The 13,280-nt window shown below is 44.7% G+C and overlaps 1 protein-coding gene across 2 annotated transcripts in view; it reads left to right on the plus strand.

Moving 5' to 3' along the window:
* LOC110529161 (gamma-adducin) overlaps positions 1 to 13,280 on the plus strand; it is a 49,160-nt gene that overhangs the window by 13,500 nt on the left and 22,380 nt on the right. The gene's annotated exons all lie outside the window — the stretch shown is intronic.

Genomic DNA, 13,280 nt, shown 5'->3' on the forward strand with positions numbered 1-13,280 from the left:
AGCGTTGTACGAGATCTTCAGTTTATTGGCAATTTCTTACATGGAATAGCCTTCATTTCTAAGAACAAGAATAGACTGACAAGTTTCTTTGTTTCTGGCCATTTTGAGCCTTTAATTGAATCCACAACTGCTGATGCTCCAGATACTCAACAATTCTAAGGACAGTTTTATTGCTTGTTTAATCAGTACAAAGGTTTTCAGCTGTGCTAACATAATTGCAAAAGTGTTTTCTAGAGGCTTTTAATTAGCCTTTTAAAATGATAAACTCCGATCAGCTAACACAATGTGCCATTGGAACGCAAGAGTGATGGTTGTTGATAATGGGCCTCTGTACACCTATGTAGATATTCCATAAAAAGTCTGCCGTTTCCACCTACAATAGTAATTTACAACATTAACAATGTCTACACTGTATTTCTGATCAATTTGATGTTATTTTAATGGACAAAAAATGGCCTTTCTTTAAAAAACAAGGACATTTCTAATTGACCCCAAACATTTGAACGGTAGTGTACATATATACTGTACATACAATGGGACAAAAAAGTATTTAGTCAGCCACCAATTGTGCAAGTTCTCCCACTTAAAAATATGAGAGAGGCCTGTAATTCATCATGGGTACACTTCAACTATGACAGACAAAATGAGAAAAAAATCCAGAAAATCACATTGTAGGATTTGTAATGAATTTATTTGCAAATTATGGTGGAGAATAAGTATAATAATAAATAAGTATGGTGCAACAGGCAACCCAAGTATGGTTCTCAATCAGCGACAACGATTGACAGCTGCCTCTGATTGGGAACCATATCAGGCCAAACACATCGAAATACAAAACATAGAACAAAAACATTGAATGCCCACCCCAACTCACGCCCTGACCAACCTAAAATAGAAACATACAAAAGGAACTAAGGTCTGGGTGGGCATCTGTCCGCGGTGGCGGCTCTGGCGCGGGACGTGGACCCCACTCCACCACCACTCTGGCAGCTCCTGACTGACGGGCAGCTCTGGCAGCTCCTGACTGACGGGCGGCTCTGGCAGCTTCTGACTGACGGGCGGCTCTGGCAGCTTCTGACTGACGGGTGATTCTGGCAGCGCTGGACAGGAGGGAGACTCTGGCAGCCCTGGACAGGAGGGAGACTCTGGCAGCCCTGGACAGGTGGGAGACTCTGGCAGAGCTGGACAGGAGGGAGACTCTGGAAGCGCTGGACAGGCGGGAGCATCTGGAGGGAGGAGACGGCGAGACAGCTTGGTGCGTGGGGCTGCCACCGGAGGCCTGGTGCTTGGAGGAGGCACCGGATGGACTGGACCGTGGAGGCGCACTGGAGGTCTCGAGCACCGAGCCTGTACAACCTGTCCTGGCTGGATACTCCCCGTAGCCCGGCAAGTGCGGCGGGGTGGAACAGACCACACTGGGCTGTGCTGGCGAACCGGGGACACCGTGCGTAGGGCTGGTGCCATATACCCCGGGCCGAGGAGACGCACTGGAGACCAGATGCGCTGAGCCGGCCTCATTTCTCCTGTCTCGATGCCCACTCTAGTCCGGCCGATACGAGGCACTGCGATGTAGCGCACCGGGCTATGCCTGCGCACTGGGGACACTGTGCGCCTCACGGCATAACACGGTACCTGCCCGGTCCACCTCTCTCCATGGTGGGCACAGGGAGTTGGCTCTGGTCTCCTGCCTGACTTAGCCACACTCCCCGTGTGCCCCTTCCCAAGAAATTGGGGCTGCCTTTCGTCCCTGTTGCGCTGCCGTGCTAGCCCCTCATAATTCCGCCATTCGGCTTTGGCTGCCTCCAGCTCTTCCCAGGGGCGGCGATATTCCCCAGCCTGTGCCCAGGGTCCCCCACCGTCCAAAATCTCCTCCCATCTCCAGGAGTCCAGAACCCTTTGCTCCTGGTTACCACGCTGCTTGGTCCGGTTGTGGTGGGTGGTTCTGTAACGAAACTGTAACGGAACCATACCAGGCCAAACACATCAATACACCAAACATAGAACTAAAACATCGGATGCCCACCCCAACTCACGCCCTGACCAACCTAAAATAGAAACATACAAAAGGAACTAAGGTCAGGACGTGACACTTTGTCTTTGTCTTGTCTCGTCCCATGTGTATATATATTTTTCTTCACAATATTTTTAATATTTTTCCTAAACCTCAACTTCAAAATACTCTCCTGCAACCCGCCTCGCCTAATGTGGTGTGGATTTATTTGTTTTTTTCCCCTAAAGTTTTTCTATTTACCTCCAAACTGGAATATCTCAAATGAAGCTAGCTAGCTAACTAGCTACCAGCTATCAGTCAGCAAACCACTGCTAGCGGTCATCAGCTAACCTTTAGCTCGGAAAGCTCTCGCCAGTTCATACAACGCGTTTCAAACCAGAGCATACCGGACCTATTTTTCCCTCCATATCCCCGAATTCCTACCGCAAACTCTGAACCTTTTAATCTGGATCATCACAGCTAGCTAACTGCAGCAAGGGTTGACTACTCCTGGCTAACGTTTCCGGCCCAGAGCTAGCACCAACTAGTCTGGGGCTAGCCCATGCTAGAACCATCTCCCGGCTCACTCCTGGGCTACAATATCCGGACCCCTTCTACTGCCGGTACAGGGCACGGAACCCCGCCGATCCTCTACGACTGGAATACCGACATGATCTGCCCGAGGATTCCAACAGGCCCCTCAGGCGCGACGCCCGCTGAAGGCCCATTCTGCTAACCTGCTGGCTACCTAGAGCTACTTGGAACCCTACTAATTCCACGACTGGTCTATCGACGTCACCGCACGAAGAGGCAAAAACAGACGTCCCCCAAAGGCTAACTTGCTAACCCCGGTCTGCTAACTGCTAGCTTGCCTTCCCCGGTCTGCTAACTGCTAGCCCCTGCTAACTGCTTGCTTGCTAACCCCGGTCTGCTAACTGCTAGCTTGCCAGCCCCGGTCTGCTAACTGCTAGCTTGTTTAGCCCCTCCCTACTAACTGTTAGCGTGTTAGCATCGGCCTGCTAACTGTCTGAATCGCCGTGTTCCCAGTCAGCCCAACCACTCACTGGACCCATATGTTCACTTGGCTACGCATGCCTCTCTCTAATATCAATATGCCTATTTCACTGTAGAGCCTCTAGCCATGCTCAATATGCCTTAACCAACCATGTTGTTCATCCTCCTACATACAAGATGACATCACCTGGTTTAAACGTCTCTAGAGACTATGTCTCTCTCATAATTTCTCAATGCCTAGATTTACCTCCAATGTACTCACATCCTACCTTACCTTTGTCTGTACACTATGCCTTGAATCTATGCTATCGTGCCCGGAAACCTGATCCTTTTACTCTCTGTTCCGAACGTGCTAGACGGCCAGTTCGTATAGCATTTAGCCGTACCCTTATCCTAATTCTCCTCTGTTCCTCTGGGGATGTAGAGGTTAATCCAGGTCCTGCAGTGCCTAGCTCCACTCCCACTCCCCAGGTGCTCTCATTTGTTGACTTCTGTAACCCTAAAAGCCTTGGTTTCATGCATGTTAACATTAGAAGCCTACTCCCTAAGTTTGTTTTGCTCACTGCTTTAGCACACTCTGCTAACCCGGATGTCTTAGTCGTGTCTGAATCCTGGCTTAGTAAAACAGCCAAAAACCTTGAAATCTCCATCGCTAACTATAGCATTTTCCGTCAAGATAGAACTGCCAAAGGGGGCAGTGTTGCAATCTACTGCAAAGATAGCCTGCAGAGTTCTGTATTACTATCCAAGTCTGTACCCAAACAATTCGAGCTTCTACTTCTAAAAATTCACCTTGCCAGAAACAAGTCACTCACTGTTGCCGCTTGCTATAGGCCTCCCTCTGCCCCAAGTTGTGCCCTCGATTCCATATGTGAATTGATTGCCCCCCATCTATCTTCTGAGCTCGTGCTACTAGGTGACCTAAACTGGGACATGCTTAACACCCCGGCCATCCTACAATCCAAGCTTGATGCCCTCAATCTCACACAAATTATCAATGAACCTACCAGGTACAACTCCAAATCCGTAAACACGGGCACCCTCATAGATGTCATCCTAACTAACTCACCCTCCAAATACACCTCTACTGTTTTCAATCAAGATCTCAGCTATCACTGCCTCATTGCCTGCATCCGTAATGGGTCAGCGGTCAAACGGCCTCCACTCATCACTGTCAAACACTCCTTAAAACACTTCTGCGAGCAGGCCTTTCTAACCTGGCCGGGGTATCCTGGAATGACATTGACCATCTCGTCAGTAGATGATGCCTGGCTATTCTTTAAAAGTGCCTTCTTCACCATCTTAAATAAGCATGCCCCATTCAAAAAATGTAGAACTAGGAATAGATATAGTCCTTGGTTCACTCCAGACCTGTCTGCCCTTGACCAGCACAAAAACATCCTGTGGCGTTCTGCATTACCATCGAATAGCCCCCGTGAAATGCAACTTTTCAGGGAAGTTAGGAACAAATATACACAGGCAGTTAGGAAAGCTACGGCTAGCTTTTTCAAACAGAAATTTGCATCCTGTAGTACTAACTCAAAAAGATTCTGGGACACTGCAAAGACCATGGAGAATAAGAGCACCTCCTCCCAGCTGCCCACTGCTCTGAGGCTAGGAAACACTGTCACCACCGATAAAACCATTATAATTGAGAATTTCAATAAGCATTTCTCTGCGGCTGGCCAAGCTTTCCATCCTGGCTACCCCTACCCCAGTACTCTGCCCGGCACCCTCCACAGCAACCCGCCAAAGCCCCCACAATTTCTCCTTAACCCAAATCCAGATAGCTGATGTTCTGAAAGAGCTGCAAAATCTGGACCCCTACAAATCAGCCGGGCTAGACAATCTGGACCCTCTCTTTCTAAAATTATCTGCCGAAATTGTTGCAACTCCTATTACAAGCCTGTTCAACCACTCTTTCGTATCGTCTGAGATTCCCAAAGATTGGAAAGCTGCCGCAGTCATCCCCCTCTTCAAAGCGGGTGACACTCTAGACCCAAACTGCTACAGACCTATATCTATCCTACCCTGTCTTTCTAAGGTCTTCGAAAGCCAAGTTAACAAACAGATTACCGACCATTTCGAATCCCACCGTACCTTCTCCGCTATGCAATCTGGTTTCAGAGCTGGTCATGGGTGCACCTCAGCCATGGTCAAGGTCCTAAACGACATCATAACCGACATCGATAAGAGACATTACTGTGCAGCCGTATTCATCGACCTGGCCAAGGCTTTCGACTCTGTCAATCCCCACATTGTTATTGGCAGACTCGACAGCCTTGGTTTCTCAAATGATTGCCTCGCCTAGTTTACCAACTACTTCTCTGATAGAGTCCAGTGTGTCAAATCGGAGGGCCTGTTGTCTGGACCTCTGGCAGTCTCTATGGGGGTGCCACAGGGTTCAATCCTCGGGCCGACTCTTCTCTGTATACATCAATGATGTTGCTCTTGCTGCTGGTGATTATCTGATACACCTCTACGCAAACAACACCATTCTGTATACTTCTGGCCCCTCTTTGGACACTCTGTTAACTAACCTCCAGACAAGCTTCAATGCCACACAACTCCTTCCGTGGCCTCCAACTGCTCTTAAACGCAGGGGAAACTAAATGCATGCTATTCAACCAATCACTGCCCGCACCTGCTCGCTGTCCAGTATCACTACTCTGGATGGCTCTGACTTAGAATACGTAGACAACTACAAATACCTAGGTGTCTGGTTAGACTGTAAACTCTCCTTCCAGACTCACATTAAGCATCTCCAATCCAAAATTAAATCTAGAATTGGCTTCCTATATCGCAACAAAGCATCCTTCACTCATGCTGCCAAACATACCCTCGTAAAACTGACCATCCTACCGATCCTCGACTTCGGCGATGTCATCTATAAAATAGCCTCCAACACTCTACCCAACAAACTGGATGCAATCTATCACAGTGCCATCCGTTTTGTCACCAAAGCCCCATACACTACCCACCATTGCGACCTGTACGCTCTCGTTGGTTGGCCCTCGCTTCATATGCGTCGCCAAACCCACGGGCTACAGGTTATCTACAAGTCTCTGCTAGGTAAAGCCCCGCCTTATCTCAGCTCACTGGTCACCATAGCAGCACCCACTCGTAGCACGCGCTACAGCAGGTATATCTCACTGGTCACCCCCAAAGCCAATTCCTCCTTTGGTCGTCTTTCCTTACAGTTCTCTGCTGCCAATGACTGGAATGAACTGCAAAAATCTCTGAAGCTGGAGACTCATATCTCCCTCACTAGCTTCAAGCACCAGCTGTCAGAGCAGCTCACAGATCACTGCACCTGTACATAGCCCATCTATCTACCTACCTCATCCCCATACAGTATTTATTTATTTATATTGCTCCTTTGCACCCCAGTATCTCTACTTGCACATTCATCTTCTGCACATCTACCATTCCAGTGTTTAATTGCTATATTGTAATTACATCACCACCTGCTCCTTTGTACCCCAGTATCTCTACTTGCACATTCATCTTCTGCACATCTACCATTCCAGTGTTTAATTGCTATATTGTAATTACTTCACCACCATGGCCTATTTATTGCCTTAACTACCTTATCTTACCTCATTTGCACTCACTGTATATAGACTTTTTGTTTTCTTTTGTTCTACTGTATTATTGACTGTATGTTTTGTTTATTCCATGTGTAACTCTGTGTTGTTGTATGTGTCGAATTGCTATGCTTTATCTTGGCCAGGTCGCAGTTGCAAATGAGAACTTGTTCTCAACTAGCCTACCTGGTTAAATAAAGGTGAAATAAAATTAATTTAAAATAAATTCGTCATGACTGTGTTGATGTCTCTGTGGACCATCTTAATTCATTAGTAATATGGACTTGAAGCTCTCAACCCACTCCACTACAGCCAATGTGGGGATGTGCTCGCCCTCTGTTTCCTGTAGTCGAAGAACCACTCCTTTGTCGTGCTGACGTTGAGGGAAAGGTTGGTGTCCTGGCTACTAGGTCACTGCCCTCATCCTTATTGGCTTTCTTTTCGTCGACGGTGGTCAGGCCTTCCGCCGTCGTGTCGTCAGCAAACTTAATGATGGTGTTGGAGTCATGCACGGCCACACAGTCGTGGGTGAACAGGGAGTACAGTAGGGAACAAAGAATGCACCCCTGAGGGACCCCCGTGTTGTGGGCCAGTGTTGCTGATGTGTTGTTGCCTACTCTCACCACCTGGGGGCGGCCATTCAGGAAGTCCAGGATCCAGTTGTAGAGGGAGGTGTTCAGTCCTGGGGTCCTGAGCTTAGTGATAAGCTTGGAGTGCACTATGGTGTTGAACGCTGAGCTGTAGTCAATGAACAACATTCTAACATCCTCTTATCCAGGTGGGAAAAGGCAGTGTGGGGTGCAATAGAGATTGCATCATATGAGAATTGGAGTGGGTTTAGGATGTCTGGAATGTCAGTGCTACGGGGCAATAGTCATTTGGACAGGTTACCTTAGCGTTCTTGGGCACAGAGACTATGGTGGTCTGCTTGGAAAATGTAGGTATTACAGACAGAGTCAGGGAGAGGTTGAAAATGTCAGTGAAGACACTTTCTAGCTGATCAGTGCATGCTCTGAGTACTCGTCCTGGTAATCCATCTGGCCCCGTGGCCTTGTGAATGTTAACCTGTTTAAAGTTCTTGCGCACATCGGCTACGGAGAGCGAGATCACTCAGTCATCTGGAACAGCTGGTGCTCTCATGCATTGTTCAATGTTGCTTGCCTCGAAGCGAGCATGGAAGGCATTTAACTTGTCTGGTAGGCTGGTGTCACAATGTAGCTTAGCATCCACTTCATCGCACCAGTTCCGTATTGAGCACAATACTGTTAGATTTTGTTTGAGTTTTTACCTGTAAGCAGGAATCAGGAGGATAGAGTTATGGTCAGATTTGCCAGAGATGCTATGGTACCCCTTCTTAGGTAAGAACCATCTAGATGTCTTTTTTGCTGATGTACTCTATAGTTAAAGCTGTTTTAACAATCTTGCCGAGATATATTTTTTATTGTTTGTCTGGTCTTTCTGTGACCAGAACCTCATCAGTTCCAGATGCTGAGTTAATTAAGTTACCAACAGCTGTTTCAATGAATGTCTCTCTCTCTAGAAATATTATACATTGGGTAGGCGTGTGTAGTGGAATTGAGACATGCAAGATTTCATAGCTAATTGTGTCCTTTAATGTAGGTTTTCAGACACCCATCACGTTCACATGCAGTGGGTCGTGACCCAAACCATTTTAACCATGTAATTGAGCATTATCAATTAATTTGTCAAGTTTAAGCAATGTTTCGGCAAAATAGGGAGTGGGAGGGACAGATGCAGTATATCATAATGAGAAAGACATCATTTGGAACATATTGGATATTTTCTACACAACACAAGTCTCTTTAGCCATGAATTTTACTCAAATAGTTGCCATGTTCTTAAAAGTAAAGTTATTTATGTAAACACTGAGTGCACAAAACGTTAAGAACACCTTCCTAATATTGAGTTGCACCCTCTTTTGCCCTCTGAAGAGCCTCATTTCATCAGGGCATGGACTTAACAAGGTGTCGAAAGCGTTCCACAGGGATGCTGGCCCATGTTGACTCCAATGCTTCCCACAGTTGTGTCAAATTGGCTGGATGTGCTTTGGGTGGTGGATCATTCTTGATACACACGGGAAACTGTTGAGCATGAAAAACTCAGCAGCGTTGCAGTTCTTGACACAAACCGATGCTCCCGGCACCTACTACCATACCCCGTACAAAGGCCCTTCAATTTTTTGTCTTGCTCATTCACCCTCTGAATGCCACACCTACACAATCTATGTCTCAATTGTATCAAGGCTTAAGCCTGTCTCCTCCCCTTCATCTACACTGTTTAAAGTGGATTTAACAAGTGACATCAATAAAGAGTCATAGTTTTCACCTGGATTCGCCTGGAGTCTATGTCCTGGAAAGAACAGGTGTCCTTAATGTTTTGTACACTCAGTGTATATGTTTTAGCTTTCAGCTTCATCTTCCCATGGTCTAGTTTTATATGATAAACCCACCAGGAGTTAAACTAGGCCAGACCCTTACTCCAGCCCAATAGTCAGCCGCACCCTAGACCACATCCTATGATGGAGGCAATAGAGGCCAGTCCAGTCTCTGCCAGGTCCTCCATGTACTGTAAATAAACAAAGCTTGGCCATCTCCTCATTCTCCCCCATCCAGCTTAATCCTCTCTCCTAGTCATTATGTATGTGTTGTATCTGTCAGTTTTAAATTCTATATAAAGCTGTGGAAAATACTGTTCTGACTGCAGCAATGTAAATTGCTCCAGGTCCCTAGTTGCCTGTACATGTGTATTGCTGCTTATCACCCACACTGCTAAAGTGAATAGCAGAACCATGTTCAAGTCTAGTGAGTACAATGCATATTCATAAGTAGTGTGATTGTATTGAAAAGATAGACTTGCAGTCAGAGGGTTTATTATTTAGAAATTCCATATGATTAGGTTCCCATATAGCATGTTCTTCATATTATAGAGTTCAACATACATGTAAATGTTTGTAAAAGTAGTTCTCTTGTTTGTGCATTTGACAGTAAACTTAGAACACTACAAGGGGGAACAATAGCTCAGACCAAAGGCAGGAGTAGCCTTCAGTTAAGCTATGCAGTGTTCAATATCCTGAAATAGGGTTTCAGAAATAGACGGTTCTCAGGCCTTTGACACTGACTTGGTTATTACATAAGGCTCTTGGGGGAAATTATCTAAATTTCCATTATATGAGAAAGCTGTGCACCACCCATTTACAGTGAGGTATCAATTTAATCAGCATTACAGAGGCTTAATCCTATTTCATTACTTACAAAAAGGCTTGAAGTGGGTAACAAATTCAGTGGCTAAGACGCTCTCAAAGCAAATGTGTCAAGGTTAAGAATGTTCATGTTTATGCATACTGTATCTAGGGAGTTGTGAAGTTGTTCAACATTGGTCCATGGTGGTATTCTCTTGAGAGAGCTGTTGTTGATGGATATTTTTTCTCAGTGGAATCGACTTGAAGGTGCTGTTGGTGAAATTCGATGAGGTATCCATTTCCTCAAACTCTGAAACTATGCGGTGGGATATTTTACTGTATCAAATTAACTCATAAACAACACATTTTATTTTTGGTGTCTGTTGGTTCTCAACAGTTGGTATCAATTAGTTGGGTTAGGGTCAAAGGTTATTTTGTTGATAATAAAATATGGTGTTCCCCATCACAGAGGCCAAAGGATAATTACCATAAATTGAGGTAGGGGAGGGGACAGACATGGACGTAAAAGTCTCTGGAAATATTTCATAGACCCTAGAGAGAAAAGTTGCCCTTTCAGTCTTTATAGAGTCATTAACTAGACATAAGAAAATCAACAGATATGACGTGGAGCAAATGCGAATGGTTGATAAGGGGATATGACCTTTAACATTTTGCTCTGACGGCAGGAATAATCATTCAAGAAGGCAACATGACCTGTAATATTGACTGATGAGAATAGGATGTTTCCACCTCCAAGACACCTAGACTCCCCCTGAAAAGGACTTTGTGACAACTGCTGATGTAAAAATGGCTTTATAAAGAAAATGTGATTGATTAATTGAAAAAGGAAGTTTGGGGGAAGATAGGGTTGGCTGGTCTACATTATTAGGATTCTCGCTCTCTTCTTTCTTTCTCTGCGATGACAAACAGATGATTTTCTGGCTGGAAGCCCAGAGTTCACCATGAAGCTTCCTGTGAAGACATGTCGTTTTTCTCATTATCCCCACACTTACGTTGACAGCCACCATGATGTGGAAATGATTTCCTCAGTTTGAGCAACAGACATAATAATAATGCCTATAAACTTTAATGGCCTCCAACGAACCAGAAGTCTTGTCAGCTAGAAACATTTGGCGGAGTATGTGAAGGAGATTCCATGATTAGATTCATTGATAGTTAATGTTGTGTTACATTTCAGATTAGTACAGTAATAACTATTAGCATAGCTTGATAAATAAAAGTCTGTTAGAAAATTATGAAATTAAAATGTGAACACTGAAATAGAAAAAATTGTGAGAATCAATCAGAATCAATCAATTACTGACAGAGTAAGTAAAAACACTGGCCAAAACATTCCTGTTTGACCAATGCTGTGTTGAGTTAGATGCTCTGATGGGAAAAACAGCTAAAGAAAACAAAAAGGCTAAATTAACACATGGTGACAAGAACCAAATGGAGAGAAAGGTATAAATTAATGATTTTAGTTGCCATTACAGTCAGTTTATTAGGATATACTACTGTATGTCTTGCCTGCCAGAGTTCTGATCCAGTGATTCATTAAAGCTGAAATCTAATTGAATTCCTGCCAAACTTTCGCTTTCATAATTATTTTGTGAGTTGTAAAAAAAACACTGGTTGGAAGTTATTATGCACATTTTGAGAATGAGAACAGAAAAAAACAAACCACATAACTGACCCAAAAGACGTGCAGCATATTGCATCTTCTGGAGTGGATATGTGCCATTCACGTGTTACCAATCTAAAAGTCTAAGCCGTTTGGGTGGTAGGGGGAGGGGGCATGGGGTTTACTAAGCTAACATATGGAATTGTTTTAAGATGGTCATAATATGGATCAGTTAGCTATTACATTTTGAATTTTAGGACCCCTTTAGGTTTCCCCCCAAAATATATAAAAAATATTTTATAAATATTGAATTTGGCATTTACTACTATAGCCCACAGAAACGCATTGAATAACACATTCATAAATGGCAAAAAAGACCGTCTAAAAAAAAATCATAAGGAATAAGGTTTTGAAGTGTCTGTCCTATATCTAGGAGATATAAGAAAGCTAAGGAAATGTGTGTTTTTATGGACACATAATTAACCCCTTATTCTTGTTGGCACAAAACATACTTCCATTTGTTTGTATGGGTTACCTTCAAACGAGTCCCGTGACACTTGTGGGAGTCTCCCCTTTCCATGGAGTGGTCATACTAGTTTGTAGGCCAAACCGTTTGGACGCTACATGTGTTTTCATGAGAAGACCGATTTTTGGGATGTCTCATGGTCTGACAAACACCGCTGGAGCTCGGCCACCTTCCACCTTCCACCACAGATGCGGAAAACCGACATAGGCGGATGCAGTGTATTGCAAAAATACTGATATTTCGAGCTTAAATTTACGGATTTTGACGGGGATTTTTACAATTATGTTACTTAGATTGACGCACAAGTTTTATTCAGTGGTTCTGTGTGTAAATGCATAACTTTGCGATGAGTCTAGAGTCAAAACAAATCTAATTTTATTTGTCACATGCCCCTAATACAACAGTTGTAGACCTTACAGTGAAATTCTTACTTATGAGCCCCTAACCAACATTGCAGTTTAAAATAGTTTGAATAAGAATAAGAAATAAAAGTAACAAGAAATTAAAGAGCAGCAGTAAAATAAAAATAGTGAGACTATATACAGGGGTGTACTGATACAGAGTCAATGTGCGGGGCACCGGCTAGTTGAGGTAGTTTGTACTTTGAGGAAGAGTTATTAAAAGTGACTATGCATAGATGACAACATAGAGTAACAGTGGTGTAAAGAGGGAGTGGGGGGGGGGGCTGCAAATAGTCTGGGTAGCCATTTGACTAGATGTTCAGCAGTCTTATGGCTTGGGGGTAGAAGCTGTTTAGAAGCCTCTTGGACCTAGACTTAGTGCTCCGGTACCGCTTGCTGTGCGGTAGCAGAAAGAACAGTCTATGACTAGGGTAGCCTAGTCTTTGACAATTTTTAGGGCCTTCCTCTGACACCGCCTTGTATAGAGGTCCTGGATGGCAGGGAGCTTGGCCCCAGTGATGTACTGGATCGTTCACACTACCCTCTGTAATGCCTTGCGGTCAGAGGCCGAGCAGTTGCCATACCAGGCAGTGATGCAACCAGTCAGGATGCTCTCGATGGTGCAGCTGTAGAAGCTTTTGAGGATCTGAGGACCCATGCCAAATCTTTTCAGTCTCCTGAGGGGGAATATGTTTTGTCGTGCCCTCTTCAAGACTGTCTTGGTGTGCTTGGACCATGTTAGTTTGTTGGTGAAGTGGACACCAAGGAACTTGACGCTCTCAACCTGCTCCACTGCAGCCCCGTCGATGAGAATGGGGGAGTGCTCGGTCCTCTTTTTCCTGTAGTCCAAAATCATCTCCTTTGACTCCTTCTACTTGTTAATAATGTTAGAGTGGACATCTTGGAAGTTCATTGGAAGCCTTTGGAAGAGCAGTGAGA

Source organism: Oncorhynchus mykiss, chromosome 1, assembly GCF_013265735.2.
Source record: "Oncorhynchus mykiss isolate Arlee chromosome 1, USDA_OmykA_1.1, whole genome shotgun sequence".
Lineage (NCBI taxonomy): Eukaryota > Metazoa > Chordata > Actinopteri > Salmoniformes > Salmonidae > Oncorhynchus > Oncorhynchus mykiss.